Source organism: Antechinus flavipes, chromosome 3, assembly GCF_016432865.1.
Source record: "Antechinus flavipes isolate AdamAnt ecotype Samford, QLD, Australia chromosome 3, AdamAnt_v2, whole genome shotgun sequence".
Classification (NCBI taxonomy): domain Eukaryota; kingdom Metazoa; phylum Chordata; class Mammalia; order Dasyuromorphia; family Dasyuridae; genus Antechinus; species Antechinus flavipes.
The window spans coordinates 339,769,021-339,791,575 of NC_067400.1; the positions used below are offsets into that span (position 1 = coordinate 339,769,021).

Sequence of the window (22,555 nt, forward strand, 5' to 3'; positions counted from 1 at the left end):
CATAAGTGCCTATTAATTGCCTGACATTGGTAGAGTAAGAATCCAGAGAATGTCTGGTATTGAGTTTTCCAGGAATAGTTAGGATTTAAACGATGTAAGTGAATATAGAAGAACTTGCCTGTCTGTGATTTGAATTTTGATTCTCATATGTTGTTCTTGACCTATATCTCCGTCCCCACACAGTCACTTCTCCTATTTCTTTTTTATATAAATGACTATGTATAACTTGTTTTTTCAGGTTTGGACTGTTCATCACGTTTCAGAGACATAGTTGGGAGAACTCACTTGGATGTAAGTAGTAGCCCTAACCCTCCAAAGAAGAGTTGATTAACTCTGACATTTTTCTCATTTTAATTTATTTTATTATGAATTAACAAACAACAACAAAATTTCTGAATACAAATAGCACAGGAAAAGAAGATTCTTTGTCAAACTGCAAATTTCAAATTATGTATAACACACACAGAGTATACATCCACATTAGTATATGTATACATTTGGGGCAAGGGAGGCAACTGGGGTTGTGTGCCCAGGGTAACACAGCCAGAGTATCTGACATCAAATTTGGACTAAGTCCTTCTGACACCAGAAGTGTTTTATCTGTTGCTTCACCTAGCTGATCCTGTATGTGTACATTTTGGGTGTATATGTACACATGTATATGTGCGTACATTTATGTGCATTTTCTATTGTGCATCAGTATATAGTGTGTATGCATATTTTTATATATTTTTATATGCATTGTGCCTATGAGTATTTATACACCTATATTTTGTGTTCATGTATGTATGCATATGCATGTGTATGTATGAATATATGTGTATATATACATACACACACATCAAAGCTGTCGCGCTTGCTTGAACACTGAAACTTGTTCAAAAACTTGAACTTTTAGTAAAGATTTATTATTTACTCAGATTTAAGATATAGAAACCATGAAAACCCTGTAGATATTCAAGTGTAATTCAATTCAATTTTACATAATTCCTGGCAGATCCACTGCTCCCAAAGGGAATTTAGAGGCACTTACTCAGTTGCTTACTTACTTAGCTTGTTTTAGAGAAGACAGTTTATGAAGGTGTGACCTAATTCCCTCCAGATTTTTTTTATGTCAGTTGATTATGGATTGGGAATTAAGTTGTTTGCAGATAATGGTATGTAGTAGCACTTTTTAAAAAATTATTAAAGCTTTTTTATTTTCAAAACACATGCATAAAGATAGTTTTTGACACTCATTGTTGCAAATTCTTTTGTTCCAATTTTTTTTCCCTTTCTTCCCCCCATCCCCTCCTCTAAATGGCAAGTAATCCAATATATGTTTAATATGTACAATTCTTCTATATATATTTCTACTATAATGGCACTTTTAAATAAAACTATTATCAAATTATAATAAATATATTTGTGGATTTGTTTGTTTTTTAATTTTTTTAATTTTTGGGGGGGGTATTTTTATTTAACAAAAAACAACACTGGGGAGCACAAAGTTTCACTTGGTATTAGGTGTCCTCAGTTTTCCACACTGTCCTCAGGTGAATTGATCACTATGCCTTGGTCAGATCATTTTTCAGTTTGTAACTGGAGTTACATTACTAGCATTGATCGCAGCTTCAGCGGTCTCTTTGATCTGTGAGACATAATTGGAAATTCGAGTGTAAATACCATACTTGCCTTCTTCAGCACAGCCTTTTCCCCAGCTGACAACCCACAGCAAGTACCACGTGTCCCGATAGAACACAGCCAGGGGCCCACCACTATCTCCCTTACAAGAGTCCTTCACCCCCATGTTGTAACCAGCACAGAACATATTATCGGTGATTATCTTGTTTGTTGATTTTCGACAAGTTTCCATATTAATCATTTGCAAATCCACCCGCAAAAGGAAATGGGAGGGAGGACCTAGGTAGTATGTGGATCCCCACCCACTCACCATCCCTATCTTTCCTTCTTTAGTTAGCAGAGTCCCCAGATTGTGGTTGGGAAGGCAAATAGGAAGAATGTATTTATTGAAAATGATATCTCAGCTCAGGTAGAGAAGGGCTATGTCATTGTCATAGTTCTCCAAGACATAGTAAGGGTACGAATTTCCTTCACATCAATCTTCTCTTCACTTGGCTCTCTTCGAAACTTGTCATACTCACCTACAGTGGCATAAACATTAGATATAGATATTGCTGTAGTCTGTATTATTCTCTCTTCATTTTATTAGGAATTTTCCTTTTCTATAAGTTCATTGGGGCTTTCCTTAGCAAAATTACTTGCACATAGTATATTACTGATAGTTGACGACTTTTGTCTTAACTTGAATAAAAGCTAAAAGGTGCATTCAGCTCAGAGACCTGAGCTTCAGGGTACCTTTGGCAATGAGACCAACTCACCTAGAGTCACATAGTGTGGCTTCATGATCTCCAGGCAGTGGGCAGCAGTGACCACCCAGCGATTGCTGATTAAGCTTCCACCACAGAAGTCATGATTTTGTTCATTCCAGATCAGGACCTTAAGGAGGGAAATGAAGACGCCTGAAATCATTTTCTCCCTAAGTCATCTTTGTAGGGTACCCTGTTTCTGTTATAGGATACCATTTCTGTTATTGCTGTGTCTCCTTGTTTCTTCATTTTTTAATAACAATAATTCACTGTGTAGCATGTGCTGTGAGCAGCATCAAGGTTGAACAAAAACAGAAAAATCCCATGCACAGAAGCACAGCACCCAGCAATCCCAGATTTCCTAATGTACAATAACTTTAATCAAACAGTAGGCTGGCCAATATGCCTCCTGTCTTAATCTCCATTGGCTCTCTGTCTCATCTGAGCTATTGGCAAATTTTTAGGTAAATCCCCTGGAACTGGTGAGAAAACATGCCTCTTACCTCTTGGCAAAGAGTTAGTAGACAACAGTTGCACAATGAGGCTTACATTTCACACATGACCAATGTGTTGATTTTTTTTTGGGGGGGGGAAGCGCCTGATAATACTTGTTACAAAGGAGAGTTCTGTTAGAGGCAGGGGCCATCACTAAAAAGTATTGTTGTCTTAAAACATTTTTAAAAATATTTCAACAGAAACTTTTTTTAAAAGAGAGGAAATTCTCCTGGGTGATGGGAAGAATATAGGCAAATCATTCTCTTGCTCAAATACTGATTTCTCACAAGTAAAGCCCAGGAAATGGACAAATTATAGAAGAAGCATATTAAAATTCCATAGACTTAGAACAGAGTTTTGTCAATTTCCTCTGTTTTTCCAAACTTCTCCACTGGAGGAAGATGGAAGATGGAAAGAGAGAGACCAAACCTGCAAAGAGAAACATTACCTGCCATGGGCATTTTCCCCAGTAACAATGATTTTGGTTCTGTCCTCTACAAAGGGAGGGACATGAATCAGGGCCTGTTGTTGCAGTTTAGAACTTGTCTGCATTTCAAACCCAGTTTCTTATCATTTCTCAGTAGGTACCCTTTGTTCTTGCCAGGCTAATCTACTCATGAATCCTACACACTATTCCCTGTTTCACCCATTCCCTATTTGACCTCCTGTCCATATTCCCATATTCCAAATATTCCACGAATGAATGGAATGAATCATATCTATTATCTTCCATTCTGTAATTGATTACATTTCTCCAACTTTAACATTATGGAAGACCTTTTTCTCCTGGTCCTCACTTGTCTCGTTGCTCCAAGAAGTTCCTTCTCCAGTTACATTCCAAGACACATTCTCATGTGTCATGTTGCCCTGGAAAATTTCTTCATGAAGATCCCTTGTACTGGGCACTTTGATGAGCCCACAAGGAAACAAAGCTGAAAGAAGAGACAGTTTTTGTTTCAAGATCCAATCTCTGGCACGAGTATATCCACATTCCAAATTATTGAGGAATCCACATTCCAAATCATTGGGAAATGACTTTTAGTGGCTATTTGGAGATTCTTCATGACTGTTAAATAGCATGTAATCAAAAACCCACATGCACATAATCCTGTGGTTTGGGCAATCTAGTTCTGAATTTCTAGAACACAGTATAACAATGAAAGGAGTAAATTTTTTTATTTCCTTTTTAGGACAACTGATTTATTTAATTAGGCAGCTAAAGGGCACAGTGAATAGAGGACTAGATCTGAAATCAGAAAAACCTGAGATCAATTCTGCCTCCAGACATTTACTGTATGACCATGGAAAAATCACTTAAATTCAGTCTACTTCAATTTCCTTGCTGTAATATAGGGATAATAATAGTATTGCCTCAAAGAGTTGTTGTAAGAATAAAACGAAATAACATTTTCAAAGTCTTCATGACCCTTAAAACTATAAACACTAGCTTTCTTTATTATCATCCTCAGCCTCATTATTGTTATTAATTATTATTATTATTATCATTATAGGAAATCTGAGGGGTAAAGCACTCAAAGCCAAATGTTGAGATTTGTTGGGATATCTGGTGCCTAATCCAGACTGTGTCACTAGCTAGCTGATGGAGTTTAGATTTTTAAGATAAAAGCTGGAAGATATCTTACAGAGCATCTAGTCCAAACCCCTCATTAAAAGGAGAAAACTAAGGTCTAGAGGCATTAAATAATTCCCCTAAGGCCATACAAGTAGTAAATAACAGAGCAGGGATTGGAACTAAGGTCTTCTGATATTCTAATCTAATTCATGCTTTGTGTGTGTCTTTAACACTTCTCAGTTTCTCCATCTATTGAACAAGATTGATATTTCACATAGATACTCCCCTAATTCACTAATGGGTTTGAGGCCTGTCAGCTATCCCCCAACGTGGTTTAGTCCATCTGCTGACTTCATTTTACTCCTGAGAGCCACCAGTGAGAGCTGGCTGAATGAGGTGGACACCCAAGGTGAATGAGTAGCCCTGAAAAAGGCCTGATAGTTCTTGCCATCTCTTTTAAACTGGAGCCCAGTGACCCTCTCACTTGGGCAGTTGTTTCCTTAGATTCACTTTCATTGCTTTTTCCTGTGACTAGAGTTTCTCCCACAACCCAATTTTTCCAAAACACAAACCCAATGCGTAGATCACACTAATTGAGCTGGGGAGGGAATGCTAAGTGGATATTCTGGGCAAGTTTCCCATGCTATGAAGCTCCCAGCCCTTCGTGGAACTCATTCACCTTCCTCCTCACACTTCTTCCCATCCTCTGCTGTGGTATAGCCCTCAGCACAGGAGCATTTTGCATGGCCAGACTTCTGGTCCTGGCAATATTGCCAGCAGCCGCCATTTTGGTACCAGCATTGGCGTTGCTCTGGAAAGGAAAACACATGTTACCCTTTGTGAGTGTCCCAGCATGAGAAGGAGCTCTTAGTTAGCCTTTGGCATGGCCTAGGACACTGACCCAAGTTCATAACCCTCCCCACCTGAAGTTGATTATTGATATAAAACCTCATCCTATGTCAACAATTTGCCATGGTATAATTGGGAAGGTTTGTAGTGTGAAGACCCCAGGTCGTTCCTGCCACTTACTACCTGGATGACCTTAGGTACATTATTTAACCTTTCTCAGCTTCAGTTCCCTCATCCTAAAATGATGGGATTGTGCTAGGTGACCCCTAGTATCTTTTCCAACTCAACATCTATAATTCCTAGCTCCTGAGTTTCTGAAGTGGCAATGATCTTGCCTGGAATGGAGAAAGAGAAGAATAGGTGGAAGGAACATTTTCTCAATAGCTAAGACACCTGAATTCTAGTCCTAATTTTGCTTCTAGCTCACTGTGTCACCTGAAAGCAAATCACTTAATCTCCCTCTCCATATATGTAAAATAAATATAATAACATCAATTCTAATCAATTTGTCCATTTGGAATGTCCTCAGATGGACAAAAGTGTTCATAGAGTGCAATATTTTAAAAACCTTGACCCGGTCATACAAATCTGTTTCACAAAGGTATTCTGAGAGTCAAAAACATTATGGAAAAAGATGAGATTTGAACCCAGAGTTTCTTGATTCTAAGTCCAGCAATATGAAGGCATTTAGATGGAAATTATTTTAAAAACATAAAAGCACCAAGGGAGCACAATGAATAGAGCATGAAACCTAGAGTCAGGAAGACCTGAATTCAAATCCAGCCTCAGATACTTACTAGCTTTGTGACACTAGGCAAGCTAATTAACCTCTGCATTCTCTCATCTGTGCAATGGAAATAATAATAGTATCTAACTCCCAGGGTTGTTGTAAGAACCAAATGGAATAATATTTTAATGCATTTTGTAAACTTACAGCATCCTATAAATGCTAATTATTATTATAAAGTATTATACAATTTCAAAGATCATTATTTTTAAGAATAAGAATAACTCAAGAAGATCTTGCCACTTGGAAATGCTGGATTATCCAGCTTTGAATTACTGTGATAGCTTCCCTCAAGGTTCAGTTCATATGCCATCTTTTACAGCAAGCCTTCCAGATCCCCTTAATTAACACTTTCTCCCTTCACAAATGTCCATATATTACACTAAGGTTTCACTTTATACCCATCTAACTGGCAAATATAAGAAAATGTAAAAATTGGTAAATTGTGGAGAAGTTTCGAGAAAACAGGAACACTAAAGCACAGCTGATAAATCTGTGGATTGGATCAACTTTTGAAACAAAATGTGGAATTATAGTAAGAAAAGTCACTAAACCCAGGGATACCATGAATTGACATATTTCCTAAGCAAGTCAAAGACAGAGGGAGAATCCCATATATACAAAAATATTGATTGCCACACTTTTCATAATAGCAAAGAACTAAAAGAAAAGTGAGTTCCCATCAATGGGGGAGTGGCTGAATAAATCATGTTATATGAAGATACCTAATACTGTTACTTTGTAAACAAATGACAAACATAAAGCTCTCAGGGGAATATCTATGAAATCATGCAGAGCAAAGTACCCAAAACTAATTGAACAATTTGTTTGATTTCCACAATATAAAGAAAAACAGCACTAAAAAAAATTTGGGATTGTTGATCAATATAGTAACCAATCACGTCTTGAGGGGACACACAGTAAAAGAAACCTGTGACTCTAGACATAGTAGACTTTGGGTGCAGAACAAGGCACACATATTAGACATGGCCAATGTGTAGATTTATTTTACTTAATTATACTTATTTGTTTGAAGAGAGAGGTCTATTGAAGAGGAAAAGTTGGGAGGGAATCAATGACAGTGATAGGTTTTTTAAAAGAGTTTAATGAAACTTTTTAAAAATTAGCACCTATATTCTTATCTATTTACATATGGTTTCCTTCCATTCCCTCCTTATCCCCAAAGTAGGCTTCCTGAGGATAGGGACTACTTTTATTTTCCAGCACAGTTCCTTACCCAGAGTAGGCATTTCATAAATTTTAATTGGATTAGGTTAAATTGGCCACAACATGTATTTGCTAACCCCTTTCCCACCACGTGCTCCAGTCCTCGTTGCTTTAATTTTTCCATCTCAGAGCAACAAGTCTCAAAGAATGGACAATGATGTCAATCAATCAACAAACATCAAGTGTTTATAATGTGCCAGACATTGTACCAAACCCTGGGTATATATAGAAAGGTGAAAACAGTCTCTGCCCTCAAAAACTCACACTCTAATAGGGGAATGAGATCTTTGTATCAAGAAGAAATTTAGGCTTATCCTATGTATACAGGATAAATCTTGCTTTAACTTCAACATCTCTTTTACTCTTTATCATCAGCTACAACGACATAGAAATTACTTAGAGCCTCCAAAAAGGAAAACACCATTGGAACTGTAACATTTAAATTATGGAGTTCATAAGTTGTGACCCTTGATTTCAAGAAACTCAATCTAATGACAGGGTAAAGCATTCTAATGGGAATAGCTGATGCATCTTTGTTATTAATAATTATTAACATTTTATATAGTTATGTATCTATAAATAGATATAGATATGTATACACATTTTTTATCTAACAGTAAACAGCCATATATTGATGTTCCCATTAGCAATACCACATAAATAAAATTAGATAATAAAATAAATATAAATAAAATTAGAATAATTAAAATTAGATAATATTTGTAAAGTCCTTAGTACAGTTCCTGGCACATAGTTGATGCTCAAAAAATGCTTATTCCCTCTCACTTGAAACCAACCTATTAGGCCCTTCAGATCAGGAATCAATCTGTCTCCTTTACCACAGTTAGTCATTCAATAAACATTTATTAAGCTCCTACTATACACCAGGCACCGTATTAAGCACTTGGAATTTTAAAAAAGGCAAAAGACAGTCCCTGATCTCAAAAAGCTTACAGGGTAATGGGGGAGACAATATGCAAATAACTATATCCAAATGAGTTATATATGGATTTAATTTGAAATAAATCAGCAGAGAAAAGGCACTAGAATTAATAGATTTTAAGAAAACTTTCTTGTGAAAGGTGGAATTTTAGCAGGAATTTAGCAGGAATTTTCGTTCTATCTGTAGCTTACCCACAGTTCTATCTCTCTTGATTATTTTTGGATCTGTTATGCAGGAATTTGGTGGGTAGGAGGGATGAACCTGATTATCAAGTGGTTACAAGCTAATTGAGAAAGGCCTTCTCTGAAGAAAAGGAGACTTTGGTTTAGGGCCCAAGGGTGAAGAATGAAATTCCTATACTCACCAATTTCACCCCTTTCCCCACAAAACGGGGTGGGCAAATGCAAACCATTTGATAATGCTTCACTTGACATACACCCCCATTTCTACAGGGGTTTGATTTGCAGGGATTTTTATCTGAGAGAAAAAGAAAAAGAAACCTGATAATGTACAGGTTCCCTGGAGTCAGAGACCATAACTAGAGACTGACCCCTAACACCAGTCAAGATTCAAGTAAACATAAGACTCAGTAAATAGAATTCTTTCCTATTGTTTATTTTATCTTCCTTGAAATGCTTCTGAAATAGTGCCTGGATGCAAGGGCTCAAGTCATTATTCTGAATGCTTATGACCCAGGACAATTAAAGTGATGGATAAGCTTGGCTTAGTTGTAGCTCCCTTCAAAACTCAGCACAAATGCTTTTCACTACAGTAAGTCTATTCTGATTCTACTCTATATCCCCATCAGTTTAGTATTCTTCTCTAAGAAGTAATTTGTATATATTTTGTATTTAATTTCCTATATATGTCTAGTTTTCCTGCTCTATCCCTCTCAAGGAATACAAATTCCCTCAGGGCAGAAACTGTTTCATTTTTGTCTCTATCTCCAAGGCCCAATACTGTGTTTGGCAAATAATAAACAAGCATTTGTTAAGCATCTACTATGTGGCAACCACAAGGTAAACACTGAGAATACAAAAACAAGATAATCCCTACCCTCAAGAAGCATGTAATCTCATACAGAAACATCCTACAGAGGTCTCAATATCTAAATATTTAAGTATATTCAGAATAAATATAGCATAATACAAGCTAGTTTAGGTGCTAGTAACTTGGGGGATTAGGAAAGTCTTCATGTAGAAAGTATATTTGAGTTCTCCATGGGAGAGATAGAAAGGAATATATTTTGGCATTTTATATAGAGAGGTAGTGCACTTTGTGAAGAACAGTAATAATTCCAACTTGGCTGGATTGTAGGGTGAACAAAGTGGAGTAAATAGTACTTAATGATGCTAGAAGAGTAGCTGAAACTCAGTTTTAACCTTTTTTTAAAAACCAAAGAAAGGAGTTTATTGTTATCCTAGAGACAATAGGGAGTTAGTAGAATTTCTTGAATGGGGTAATAACGTAGTCAGACCTGTACTTAAAGCTTGCATAGGCAGTTTGATGGAAGATGAACATGAATGAGGAGAAACTTGAGGCAGAGACAAATTAGTGGGACTGTCACATTACATGACCAACAATATGGCATACTAGATATTTTCTTTGATCCTCATGAACTTTTGAACCTCTACAAAATAGGAATTTGACCCAGATGATAAATCAATCTCCAGGGTCTAAGACTCCAAGAATCCAAATAATTCAATGAACTATCTAGATAAAGCTAATTGCTAATTCTAATGTGCTCACTAGATACTTTTTGCACCATTACCTACTACTTCTTACAGAAGGACTGCAAAAACTGACCTATGGACAGGCAACAGAATTCAATTTTACATTCCCTACTTTTCCTCACAATCCTAGGGAAAAGCAGAAGGCAGAAGCATGGTTAAGTCAAAATATCAGTGTAACAACCCTCTGTAGTTCAACTAGAAAACTAAGGGACAAAGAGAACTGGGGCAAGACAGGTATGTGTGGCTCTATGGCACTATACTGAGCTTGATACAAAAGAGTTCCACTTTCAACCAATTCTTCTCCTCTCACCCTGTGAAGTTACTTGAGACAGAGATAAAGACTGGTGAATTTAATTATCCAGCAAGGAGGAGGTTAAGATGGCTTTAAAATCCAGTTCCCAGGAAAATCACACTCAAAGAGGAAGGAGTCAGAAAGTGAGTGATAGAGGATTGTAAGAAAAGAAAAAAGACTGAAAATACCAAGATCTCAGAAGGAATAAAATGCAATTAAAGACATACAGCATAAGCCAAAAAATAAACAGAAAAGATATTAATAACAGAAGGAAATATGGTTTCTTGATCAGGTGAAAGAATTCAAACATCAGAGGCATCTTAGATGGCACAGTGGATACAGTGCCATCCCTGAAGTCTTGAGTTCAAATATGGCCTCAAACACTTAATACTGCCTAGATGTGTGACTCTGGGCAAGTCACTTAACATCAATTGCCTCATCAAAAAAAAAAAAAAAAGAATTCAGATATCTATGAATAAATATTGCAAAACAAAGGGAAATGAATCAACACTTGATGGGGCAAAACATCTTGTAAATTCATCCCTGAATTGTTTAAAATAGAAATAAGAATGTGATAGTAGAATTTACAGTCTACACAGCAGAAATAATTGGCAGAATAGAAAATCTTGAACCTACAGTGGCAAGTCTCATTTAAGAAACAAAAGAGAAAATAATTTGAGTGGGAATGAAATGCACAGAAGAATCTGAAAGTAGAACTAAAAAGCATTATTTCCATGCAAGTAAAAAATATTTATCTCAAAGATAAGATTCATAGAGAAAATTTAATGATTACAGGTCTTCTAGAAAAACATGACAAGTCAAAAAACCTAAACATTATAACACAAGATATAATACAAGAAAACTGTTCAGAACATTTGAACACTGAAAACAATTTATATAGAATTTTTCCTATAGAAAAAATCCCATGTTGCAATCTCCAATACATAACATTAAATTTAATAGTTTCTCTAACCAAAAATAAGTCCTTCAAATAACCACAAGAAAGACCTCCAAATATAAATGAAAGGAAATTTGAATTACACAAGACTACCATATTCTACATTCACCAGAAAATGTAGGAAGGGATGGGAAAATGTGTTATAAGGATCAAAGAAACTCAAAATATAGTTTAGGATACAACTCTACTTACCCTGCAAATCTGAGCCTAGCCATTAATGAAAGAACATGTCATTCAACAAAAATACTAGTGTTCATTGCTAGAAAGAAAATCTGAACTGAATATATTATTTGCTTTTCAAATGCCTCAGATAACAATAGATAAGCAAGAAAGATCATCAAGTACAGCAATCAAAGACAACAAAATAACAACAGAAAGACCATTAAAGATCTCTTTCTAAATATTCACAAGGAGTCAAGGAAGAAAACAGACATCAAATAGAAATGATAGTTGAGAAACAAGCCTGAAACATCATAGACTAAGCCTCACAATATTCCACCTACCCATAAATCAGTGTTTTTTGGAGGAACTAACTTACAAAAAAAGAGAGTGTATAAAAGGGAGACGATAAAAGGTGTTGCAGGACTTCAAAACCTGCAAGAATCATTGGATTCCCTGACACATGAAGGAATGGACAATAGATTGGTTTTGGACTACCTCTTGACTGCTGAAGGAGGTGTATGTGTGATTGTTATTTATATATCCTCCTTCTAGGACTCATGGAAATTTTTATAATACTATGTTGATTCATATTGTTTGCTACATTACTACTTGCTTGTGCAATACCTCCCATGCTGATGGATTTATGTATAACTGTTTCAACTAAAACAAAAGAAAGTGGGAAATGTAGAGGGCCACAGATAGTGAGGAAACTCTGGGTAACCCTTCAGCTCAGAGGGAACCTGCTGACAATGTCTGGTTTGGCTTCCCAACTCTCTTTGATGCTCTCATCTTTTCTGAGAAGTCAAGGAGGTCATGACCACTTGTATTCTACTTGAATAAGGACTCCATCTTTGACCTGCCTCCTTCACTCTTCCACTAAGACCAAGGCTGGTCCCAAGACCCTCCAGAGAGCTAGGTTAGATGGCATATTTTGGCACCCCAATTTGGGGGCTCTAGAAAGCATACTACATTTTGGAGCCCAAATGCGGGACATAAGAAACACAAGAAACATACAAAGCATAAAAAATAAAGAAGCAACAGCACTTGAGAGCTGTTCGTGAGTAGGATCCTCCCAGAGTTCCTTTGGTAACCTTCAGGGAAGGAAAGGGAGAAGAGACCCGGTAAGACTTTAAGTTTTTTTTTTTTGGTTTTTTTTTTTTATGACTAAGCTAGCTTGGTGGGACAAGGTTTTACTTTCTGTTTTGAGGGAGGTTGAGACTGATGAATCATTTGAGTTTGGGAGCTCCAACTGAATCACTCAAATAACCTAACTAAATTAATTAGAAATATGGCAAACTCCTGGGATTGGGAAAATAAGGAAGGATTGACCATCCTAGGTCAGAAATAGAGTGACTTAGAGATCTGATATTGCTAAATAGTGAGATCAACTGGTGAATAGCCTTTCACTTCTAGCATGAATGAGATCAGGAGATCCATTGTGAGGAGGAAAAAGAGGAGGTGGGTGTAGTCTTCTTCTGGAGGTCCCTGTTCGGGCTCCAAAATGTAGTGTGCTTTCTAGAGCCCCCAAATTGGGGTGCCAAAATATGCCATCTGGACTAGTCCTTTGGAGGATTTCGGGACTAGCCTTGGTAGTGGAGGAGTGAAAAAGGCAGGAGACTCATAAGTATAGTCAAAGATGGAGTGTCTATTTCAAGTCCTCTTAGCCCTTAAATACTTTAGTATGATTACATTATTACAACACAGTAACCATGTGCCTACTAGAGAATCATCATATCATCACATCACACTGAGCAAGTGCTAACTATAAGCACCCTACTATTGATACATAAATGCATTTCTTTATATTAAGTATCCTTGCTTCAAGTAGAACACAGTGGTCATGCTCTCCATGACTTCTCAGGAAGGGTAAGAGCACCAAAGGGAGGTGGGAAGCCAAACCAGACATTGTCAGCAGGTTCCCTCTGGGCTGAAGGGTCTTATACCTTACCCAGAGTTCCTCCACTATCTGCAGCCCTCTGCAAGAAGGGAATATAAGATATCTTCAGCCAAGTGCTTACAATGAAGAAGAAATGACTGCTGTAGTTTCTTAGGAAGGAAAAAAACCTATAGTAGAAATTGAAAGGAGGTAGAAAGAAGTGTTAAAAATAGTACCATTAATGAATGTTTCTTTGGTAGAAAAGGATTTCTCTCTCTCTCTCTCTCTCTCTCTCTCTCTCTCTCTCTCTCTCTCTCTCTTTTTCTCTGTCTCCCCTTCTCTTCCTTTCCTTCCCCATGTCCTTCTGTCTTCTCTCTCTCTATCTTCTCTCTGTCTCTGACTCTGTCTCTTTCTCTCTGTCTCTGTCTCTGTCTGTCTCTCTCTCATTCTCTGCATTCAGGGTTAAGTGACTTGCCTAGAGTCCACATCTAGTATCTGAGGCCAATTTTAAACTCAGGTCCTAACTCAAGCTCATGCTCTAGCCATTGTACCACCTAGCTACCTTGCAAAGAGCTAGTGTCTAATAAAGAATGTTGTAGGCAGGCATTCATCCTGCCTCAGGAATCAGAGCTTCTGTAGGGAAATGACATTCAAAAGAGTAGAAGGACATGAACTCAGATAGTACATGTCAAAGCAAATGGGGCAAAAAATGATTATGGAGAGGGCAAAGGTTAACAATGAATTGCACAATGAGGAACAGAGGAAAACTCCTACTATAGGGCAATATGCTTTCTATCACCTGCAGGAATTTATATTTCTAAGAGTGAAACACCACAGAAAGAGAAGGCCAACGGTCAAGGTATACAAGACAGTAATATGTAAACTGTATAGAGGAAGGTACTATAAAATTTTTAATTCCGTGCAGAATAGAGAGACTAAAGAGGACTAAGTAAAAATAAAGACCATGAGCTAAAGAACAGAAATCTAGGTAAGACAGAAAGGCAAATCATGAAGAAAGTGAAAGAAAGAAATTTTTTGTAAAGGCACAGGAAATGAACATTTAAAACTAGTATATGAAACAAGTTAAAAGAAAAAAGGGAAAGCAAGAGTTTATTTGACTTCTAAACTGAAAGGGAAAAAAAAGAGAGGGAGAATTAAATAACTAGTTAAAAACTAGAAAGAAAAAAAAGAACTAATAAAAAGCAAACTTCTAAAACTATGGAAAAGTATAACAAACCAGGGGAGACTGGGTTGAGAATAAGAACAAGAGAACTAATGAGAAATGAATTGCCTTAAAATATGAAATAACTAATTGTATTTACAGAGGAAGAGGGGGAAATAATCCTCATTTGGAGGCTAAATAGGAAGTCACTATAATAATCTAAGCAAGACTGACACAGTCCTGAACTAAAATGCTGTCTGAGTACTAATGAGAAAGTAACACCAGAAAGATAAGGTAAAGGTAGAAACAACAAGATTTTACAACTGATTGGATATGTGGGTGGAGGGAAGATGAGAAGTTAAGGATAAAGACAAAGTTTTGAAGTAGGAGATTGGAATACTATCAGGACAGAAATAGACAAGAACTGGATGGATTTGGGAAAAAAGATAATGAGTGATGCTTTGGATACTTTGAATTGGAAACATTTATGGGTCATCCAATTTGAAACATCCAGTGGGCAATTGATCATGCTGGATCAGAGCTCAGAAAAGAGACCAGAACTAGACATATAGTCCTGAAAGTCATGTGCATAAAGGAGTTAATGAAGACACCAATAGTGAGAGTGAAGAGAAAGAAAAGGGGGAGCTTCAGGCCAAAGCTTAGATACTTGCATGATATACTTACAATTAGGGAACTTAATGTGGATGATGATCCAACAAAGGAAAAGGGGAAAGAATGGTTAGATAGATGGGAGCAAAACTGGACACCAAAACAAAGCTCTGTTTTATCAAGATTATAAATTAGAGGCTAAACCTCTTACAGGCATCTTGTATTTTCCTAGTAGAGCCTGGATGGAATCCATTGCTTTGCCTGGCAATGAACTGAGTCCCCACATAACTATTGGTTCCCCACCAGCATACACATTTTATTTAAAATGTTATTAATGTTTTTGGTTTTGACATCATAATCATCTAGGAGATAACAAAATCCCTCCTCCTACACCGTTAGAATTCAATCTTCTCTTTAACAGAGAAAAACAGTTTGGCAAAAAACAACCAAAGCATTCACCACATTTCATAATATATACAACATCCTGCATATATTATACCTAGAAACCTTCCATCTCTCTGCCAAGCGGAGGGTAATGTATTATTGGCCCATATTGATTTTTACAGTTACTTAAAAGTTTGGCTTCCTTTTAATGCTTTTTAAAAAAATTTACACTGCAGTCATTGTGTAAATTACTCTTGATTCTGCTTATTTCTTCTCAGTATTAGTTCATACATCATTTCCCACAAGCCTGTTGAGTCTTTCATATCCCCAGGACTCCCTTTCTTTTGGGCTGTCATGATGCAGGACCCCATAAAGTCACTGGGGTAGGAATGCAGTGGATGCTAGCTTCCATGAGGTTACTGTGGCCTCCTACACCAAAGCTACTGCCCTGGCATTTTATAATCAGAAAAGCCCTTCAAGGCCATCTAGTTCAACCCCTCATCCCAGAGGCTTCCCAGCAAAAGCTTTGAAAAAAAGAACATAATAATTTTAAAAATTATATTAATAATCCTACTTTAGTTTTCATAGAGTAAATGAAGTAATTGAAAAAGTAGATGGACATTTTTAACTTTTCAAAAAAGTTCTAACCTGTTTGCTATTTTATCTGATCCCCACATATTTACTTATTTTTTTACTTGTTTTATTTATTTTTTACTTATTATTTACTTATTTACTCCTCTGAGGTAAATAAGGCAGTTATTATTTTCTTTACTGAGGTAATATGCTTTGGAAAGCAGTCTGGGCTGGGCTGACCACAACTAATTTCTCTGAACCTCAGTTTCCTCCTTTAGAAAATAAAGAAAACAATCTGTGATTATGTGATTAAAAGATTTCCAATATTCCTTCCCACTTGAATATCCTCATTCACTTTACATGTAGAGAAACTGAGGACAAAATCACCAAAGTGACTAGCCTGAAATCACAATATGGCTAGCTGAGCCAAAATTAGAATTAAGGTCCCTTGATCCCTGATTGAGTCTCAGTCCGCTACCCAGCAGGATGAAAGATATCCTTACTTCCTTCCCTTCTTCTTACCTTGGTAGTAGAATCAGAATTCCAGCTGCAGAAACAAACACACAACAAAGATTCATCAAAAAGAGTTGTTAGCTCTATTTTTCTTTTCAGGGACAACCTATCTATCCCTATGGCTTTGCCTCCAACTCACTAGAACAAGTTAGAGGTATACTCTCACTTTAAACAAAGGATCCTGTTTCCAGAGACAGATGGGATTGCTGAACATCACCTCATTTTTTTAACTCCTCTGATCCAAGGTCCTTCTGGTGACTAGTGGGGAAAAGGATGGAAGATATGGAAGAAAAAGTAGCTATTCTTTGTTTTTTGTTTTTAACAAAGCTTTTTATTTTCAAAATATATGCATAGGTAATTTTTAACATTCACCCTTGCAAAACTTTGTGTTAAAAAATTTTTCCCTCCATCCCCCACCCCCTCCCCTAGAGGGCAAGTAATCCAATATATGTTAAACATGTGCAGTCTTCTATACATATTTCCACAAATATGCTGCATAAGACAAATTAGATAAAAAAGGAAAAAATGAGAAAGAAAACAAAATGCAAGCAAACAACAAAAAGAGTGAAAATGCTATGTTGTGAACCACAGTCAATCCCCAAGTTCTCTTTCTGGGTTCAAATGGCTCTCTTCATCATAAGACCATTGGAACTGGCCTGAATCATGTCATTGTTGAAAAGAAAAGTATCTATTCTTGATCAATTCACTATGCCTGAACTTTTAAATCTTTGTGCCACTGGAGCAGAGCTGGGGTGCAGCTAACATAACACAGCAGAAAATCACAGCTACATAAAAGATGGAAGCTATTTTAAAGATTATCTCATCCAATTCCAGTATTTCAGAAATGTATAAACTGAGGCCCTCTAAAGTAAAAACTTGTCCTGGCCATACAAGCTAGCAGTAGAACCCAAGTCTCTAAAAAAGAAATCCATACATGGCTTTGGAATGCACATGTATGGCTGAATTTTGCTTCAGTCTTATAGCTACTTCCGCTACTGTTAAAAACAAATTTCTACTCCTTGAACACATATCTACTGATGATGGAAATATTTTCTCCAGGTGTGACAGGAAATAATGCGAGGAAAGGGGAACAGAGCAACCTAATAATTACATGAGAGCCATAGATGATCTTCAAAATAAATAAACAAACAAATGAAATAATAAATAAATAGAAAACTTGGTACTGAGTTGGGCTATGAAAACTAGAGCATATGGATTGAGTCATAGAGAAAAGATAGGAGGACACAGCATTATAGAAAGAAAGAAGAAGGGGGACCCACCGTTTTCTCTTGGGACTCAAAAACCTCCTGGGTTTCTTCAAAGGAGCAGCTCTCCTCCACACACTTCCTTTCAATATTCCCTTGTTACAGTTTCTCCAGAAATTGGTTCTCTCTCTTTCATAGTCTCAAGACCTTGGTGGCTTCAACTTTTCTTAAAAACACTTAAAAATACCAAAATTCATCAACTTTAGATATCTTTAGGTGAAGGGCCAATAATAGAAAGAATCAATGCTCTTTTAGTCATTGTCCAATCCTGTATGGAAAGGCATATCAGAACTAGATTCATCAGCACCTAGGGAACAACTCTGATTGTCATAACACTACATCCTGGGTTAGGTAATGAAATTCAGGAAGACAGGGAAGTTTGGCTGTAGTGGGAACAGCAGACTCTGGTCATTAAAGGAGTATGCTTTCAAATTCATAGAATTCCATTGGTCAGATAAAAAGGATCCTTTTTCTTATCTTTCCCTCAAAGAAGGATCTGCTTTGTGTTCTTACCAACATTGAGAACTACTGGCCATCCTATAGACAATTGTGGCAACCATAAACTCCTTGGCATTTTGATTACAGAATCATTTAATATCAAATTTCTGCTCTTCCCTATTTCTCTTATTCTGTGGTTTGATGGAACTCACATATCTTAATCTTCTGATTCTTCTTCGGAACCACTAAAAGGGTAATGTACTCATACAGTGCCATTGACTAACAACTTTTTTTTCCAAGTGGTTTCTTAAATCTGCTATCTTGGAAAGAACATTCCCCGTCCCTTCCCCCTTGAACCCTTCTTATAAGAGCATAGGTGGTTATAGAAGTGGATTGTATGGTACCCTCCCTAGCCATATCCTACTTATGCATTGAAAACCCCTCAACTCTACCACTAGTTTCATCAAGTGATGTATCTATTCCATGAGCACCAAGGAATTTCCAAAAATCAAACTTCTCTGGCTATACCTTCATGGTTGAGGATTTGGAGAGGAACCTGAAAATGCTAGTTGCCATGAACCTGTGTCCCTTACTGGAACTGCTTTCTGTTCTTCTTTAAGTTTGTTCAGAGGAGGTGTGAATGGTAAGGACGTTCCAGTACTATACCCCTACTCACTACTTATATATAGTACCGTGTAAGCATTCTGAATACTTACTTCAATATAATATACTTCAATATAAGATACTTCAATATAACTCAAATCAAAGTAGTCCCTGATAAGTTTCAGAGCAATTTAGAGGTAGCAAAGGTGTTTTAGCTTTTGTCAAATGAGTTTTATTAATTATTTCTTGGGATTCACTGTTTGGTTCATTAGTATATTATAACTTTTGTATTTTCAAGGAAATACTATATATCTTATTTTTCCCTTTTTCTTCCTGTGCTATTGAGACATATAATAGCTATTAAGGTCCCATTCTGAAAAAACTCCTCTTTCTCTGCCTATCCAAATCCTTTCTAAAATAAATCCTACTTCAACCAACTAATATTTATTAAATATTTATTATGTTATCAGGCATTGGGGATTTAAATATGAAGAATGAAATAATCTCAAATTAATTATAAGTATAATGAGTTACATTCTAATGAAGAAGACATCAAATATTTATGAAAATATTGACTCACTCCAGGCTACAGAGGCAATAATAATAATAATAATGATAAACTTCACTTACATCAAGCATCCTAAAAGTCTTAGTGCCATTTTAAAATTCAGCATCCTGTATAGCCCTTTAAAGTCTACAAAGTATTTTCTTCATATTTACTCTGTGAAATAAGCAATATAAATATTATTATCCCCATCTGAGCCTTTCCAGAAGTTAAAAGAGATTAAAAGACCTGCTGGAGGATACTTACAATTGCTAAGTATCTAATGTGAAATTTAAATCAGCCTCTTACCCTGAAGTTTACCACATATTCTACTATGCTTCTTACTTCTTAAGCCAGTTGTATAGTCTGTTTACCATTTGAGTGTTTAATTATTTATTATTTTATGCCATTCATGTCATTTATGCTATTCACTCCAGTTTCACATATATTAGTCTTCTCTCCCTATACATTAACCCCTAAGTAATCCATAATCATAAGCTCACAGACCATATCTTATACAAAGTGTCCCAAAAATCTTAATGCAGTTTTAAACTTTTATAGCTTAAATGCACTAAGACTTTTGGTACACCCTAATTTGTGTGTGTGTGTGTGTGTGTGTGTGTGTGTGTGTGTGTGTGTGTATGTGTATTCCACAGTACCTAACATAGGATTAGATAAATAGATGTTGCTGATAAGGCTTGATTGGGGAAAAAAAAAAGACTATTTCAAATTATCACAGTAGAAGGAGCATATTCTCATTAGAGAAATCATGGGATCAGTTTGGTTAAGGAGAGTGACTTGCCTGAATCAGAAAAGTTAGAAAAACAAAACAAAACATACATGCTAATAGCAGCACGTTGAACTCCATTATTCCCATCAGTTATGAGTCTTTGCCTGCCTGACTGCTCCAGCCACGCAGAGGAAGACCAGATCCAGGACCAGGACTATGGTAATCAGTGAGAACTTCCATGTCATGATGAGAGAAGGAAATAAAATTCTTCAGAGGTCACAGAAATTCTGAAGCAGAAAAGACAAAAAGGTACCTCAGAGAAGGAAAAGCCACACAAGTAAAAGGGATGGAAAACATATGCATAAGGAGATCAAGAGTACCAAGGCATTTTAAACTTTCCTATCTTTTTCCTTAAGTCCCATCACTCCTACTGACATACTCAACTCCCTCAATCTAATATTTGATAATTTTGCTTTTTATCTCTTACATCTGATTTTTCTTTCCCACAAAGAAGTAAACTTTTCTTGACTAGGGACCGTATGTTCTATTTTCTGATGCCATTAACCTACTATAAACACTAGTCTGTGCCCACAAATTAGTTGCTTCTTTGTGTGCCTTTATAATCTTGTGTGACCCTGGGCTAGGCACTTTGTGAGTAGTGTATATAAAATATAAAATGTAATGTAAATATATATAATATATAAATAAAAATTAATATAATGTATAATTTCTGCCCTCAAGAAGTTTTAAATCTTTTAAGAGATATACAATCCGAAAGCATCAGCATAGCAAGAAGCTGAGTCTTACCTGATCCTTTGTTGGAATGGATTCTGAATGAAGAAAGACAAGATAAGATTGGGTGAGCTAGAATAGTCCCACCTCTACCCACAAGTTCCCTGAACACTGCTTGCCCCCTTCTCTTTCCCAAACGAGTGATATTGGCTGATGTCACATTTGCCAGATGGAAACCACTGGCCATTCTGAAAGGCTGGAGGCCATATCTCTTACTTGAAATAAGAGTCCATTCTGGCTTGTATTATTAGGGGTTTAAGAGGAAGAAAAGGAAAGAGGAATGCAATTTTTTTTCCTTTTAGGATAACAGGCAATCAGCTCATCCATATGGGATTGAGCCTATGTTTTCTCAATACTATCCACATCTTTTTCCCAGTTATCCCCTCAACCTCCTTGCAGGTCCCCCCAAATAAATCCAAGTTGTCAGAATGAACACTCACCTTGTGGGGAGATCTGGGCTTTGGTGACTTCTGGAGCCCTAAGGACAGTCACCAGCTAATGATTGACATCTTGCAAATATTGACAAGATATATGGTCTACTCTGGCCACTGCCCAATCAAACATGATTGTCCAGCTTCCCCCCTTTCTCCTGTAAGAGTGAAGAAAGCTCCCTGAAGGCCTCTTCTTAGGGAAAGGGGATCTTCAAGGTTCACAACTTGTTCCTTCTTGGGAGGCAATAAATAGCTTTGAATATAAATAAATATATAAATAAAAGTTTCACTCCATCACCCTCCTGAACCTGGCAGCAACCCCACTCAACTTGTCTCTCCTGCTTCTCAAAACTCACCCTCCCTTCAATCAGGCTGGCTGCTTCGCCTTCCTCCCACTTTTTCCCATTCTTGTGTTGAATCTCACTCTTACTTTGTTCCTCCCATCAAGAATTGATTGATTGATTTAATTCCAGGAAGACTTTCTCTTAGGTAGCAGAAGAAGCCATCTTAATAGATGTGAAGTGAGAGAACCTAATAATGTGGTCAGTTTCATAGTAGGACAGATTTAAAATTGGAAGGGATCTTAGAGACCAACCCCTTCATTTTCCAAATAAGGAAACTGAAGCTAAAATTAAGTGACCTGTCAGCCAGCTACACCTAGTTAATAAAAATAAAAAAATAAGATTTTTTACTTGTCTTACTGATTCCAAATCAGTCACTATGATACTACAGCCTACCTTTGAATTCAAATTTTTCAGCTCCTTTCTTTCCAATCACCTGACTCTTTACTTTCTTTAGTCAAAGGCAATTCTCACCTCACCCCAACCCCAGAGCACCTCCCTAAAGAAGGCAGAGAAGACCTGTCTTTTCTATGATCAAGAGATAGACATACAAAACGAAACAAGAGAGGAAGAGAGAGGGAGGGAAAGAGGGAGGGAAGAACTGAGAAAGACAGAGAGACAGAGACAGAGACAGCGAGAGAAAGACAAGGACAGACAGAGACAGAGAGGAAGAGAGATGGCAATAGAGATATAGAGATAGACACACAAAAACAGAGAAACAGAGAGGCAGAGATAGACACACACATACACACACACACACACACACACACACACAAAGACAGAGACAGAGAGGGAGAGAAACAGAGAGGAGAGACACACAGAGAGAATTGCCTGATTGGAGTTTACACAACCAACAAAGTTGACTCACCCATGCCAGGAAACCCTGGGCATCACCAGTGATTACCC

The 22,555-nt window shown here is 36.9% G+C and overlaps 1 long non-coding RNA gene across 3 annotated transcripts; it reads right to left on the bottom strand.

Moving 5' to 3' along the window:
- Positions 1–339: 339 nt before the first annotated feature.
- Positions 340–20,361, bottom strand: LOC127554292 (uncharacterized). Of its 3 annotated transcripts, none has more exons than XR_007951937.1 (7): positions 20,196–20,361; positions 17,786–17,946; positions 16,515–16,539; positions 5,117–5,248; positions 3,662–3,796; positions 2,382–2,499; positions 340–1,630 (listed from the first exon to the last, which is right to left on the bottom strand). It is a non-coding gene; the product is annotated as an uncharacterized LOC127554292 (long non-coding RNA). The 3 variants fall into 3 exon arrangements; XR_007951936.1 differs by having other exon boundaries at positions 3,642–3,796; XR_007951938.1 differs by lacking the exon at positions 20,196–20,361 and adding an exon at positions 19,442–19,520 and having other exon boundaries at positions 3,642–3,796.
- Positions 20,362–22,555: the final 2,194 nt, after the last annotated feature.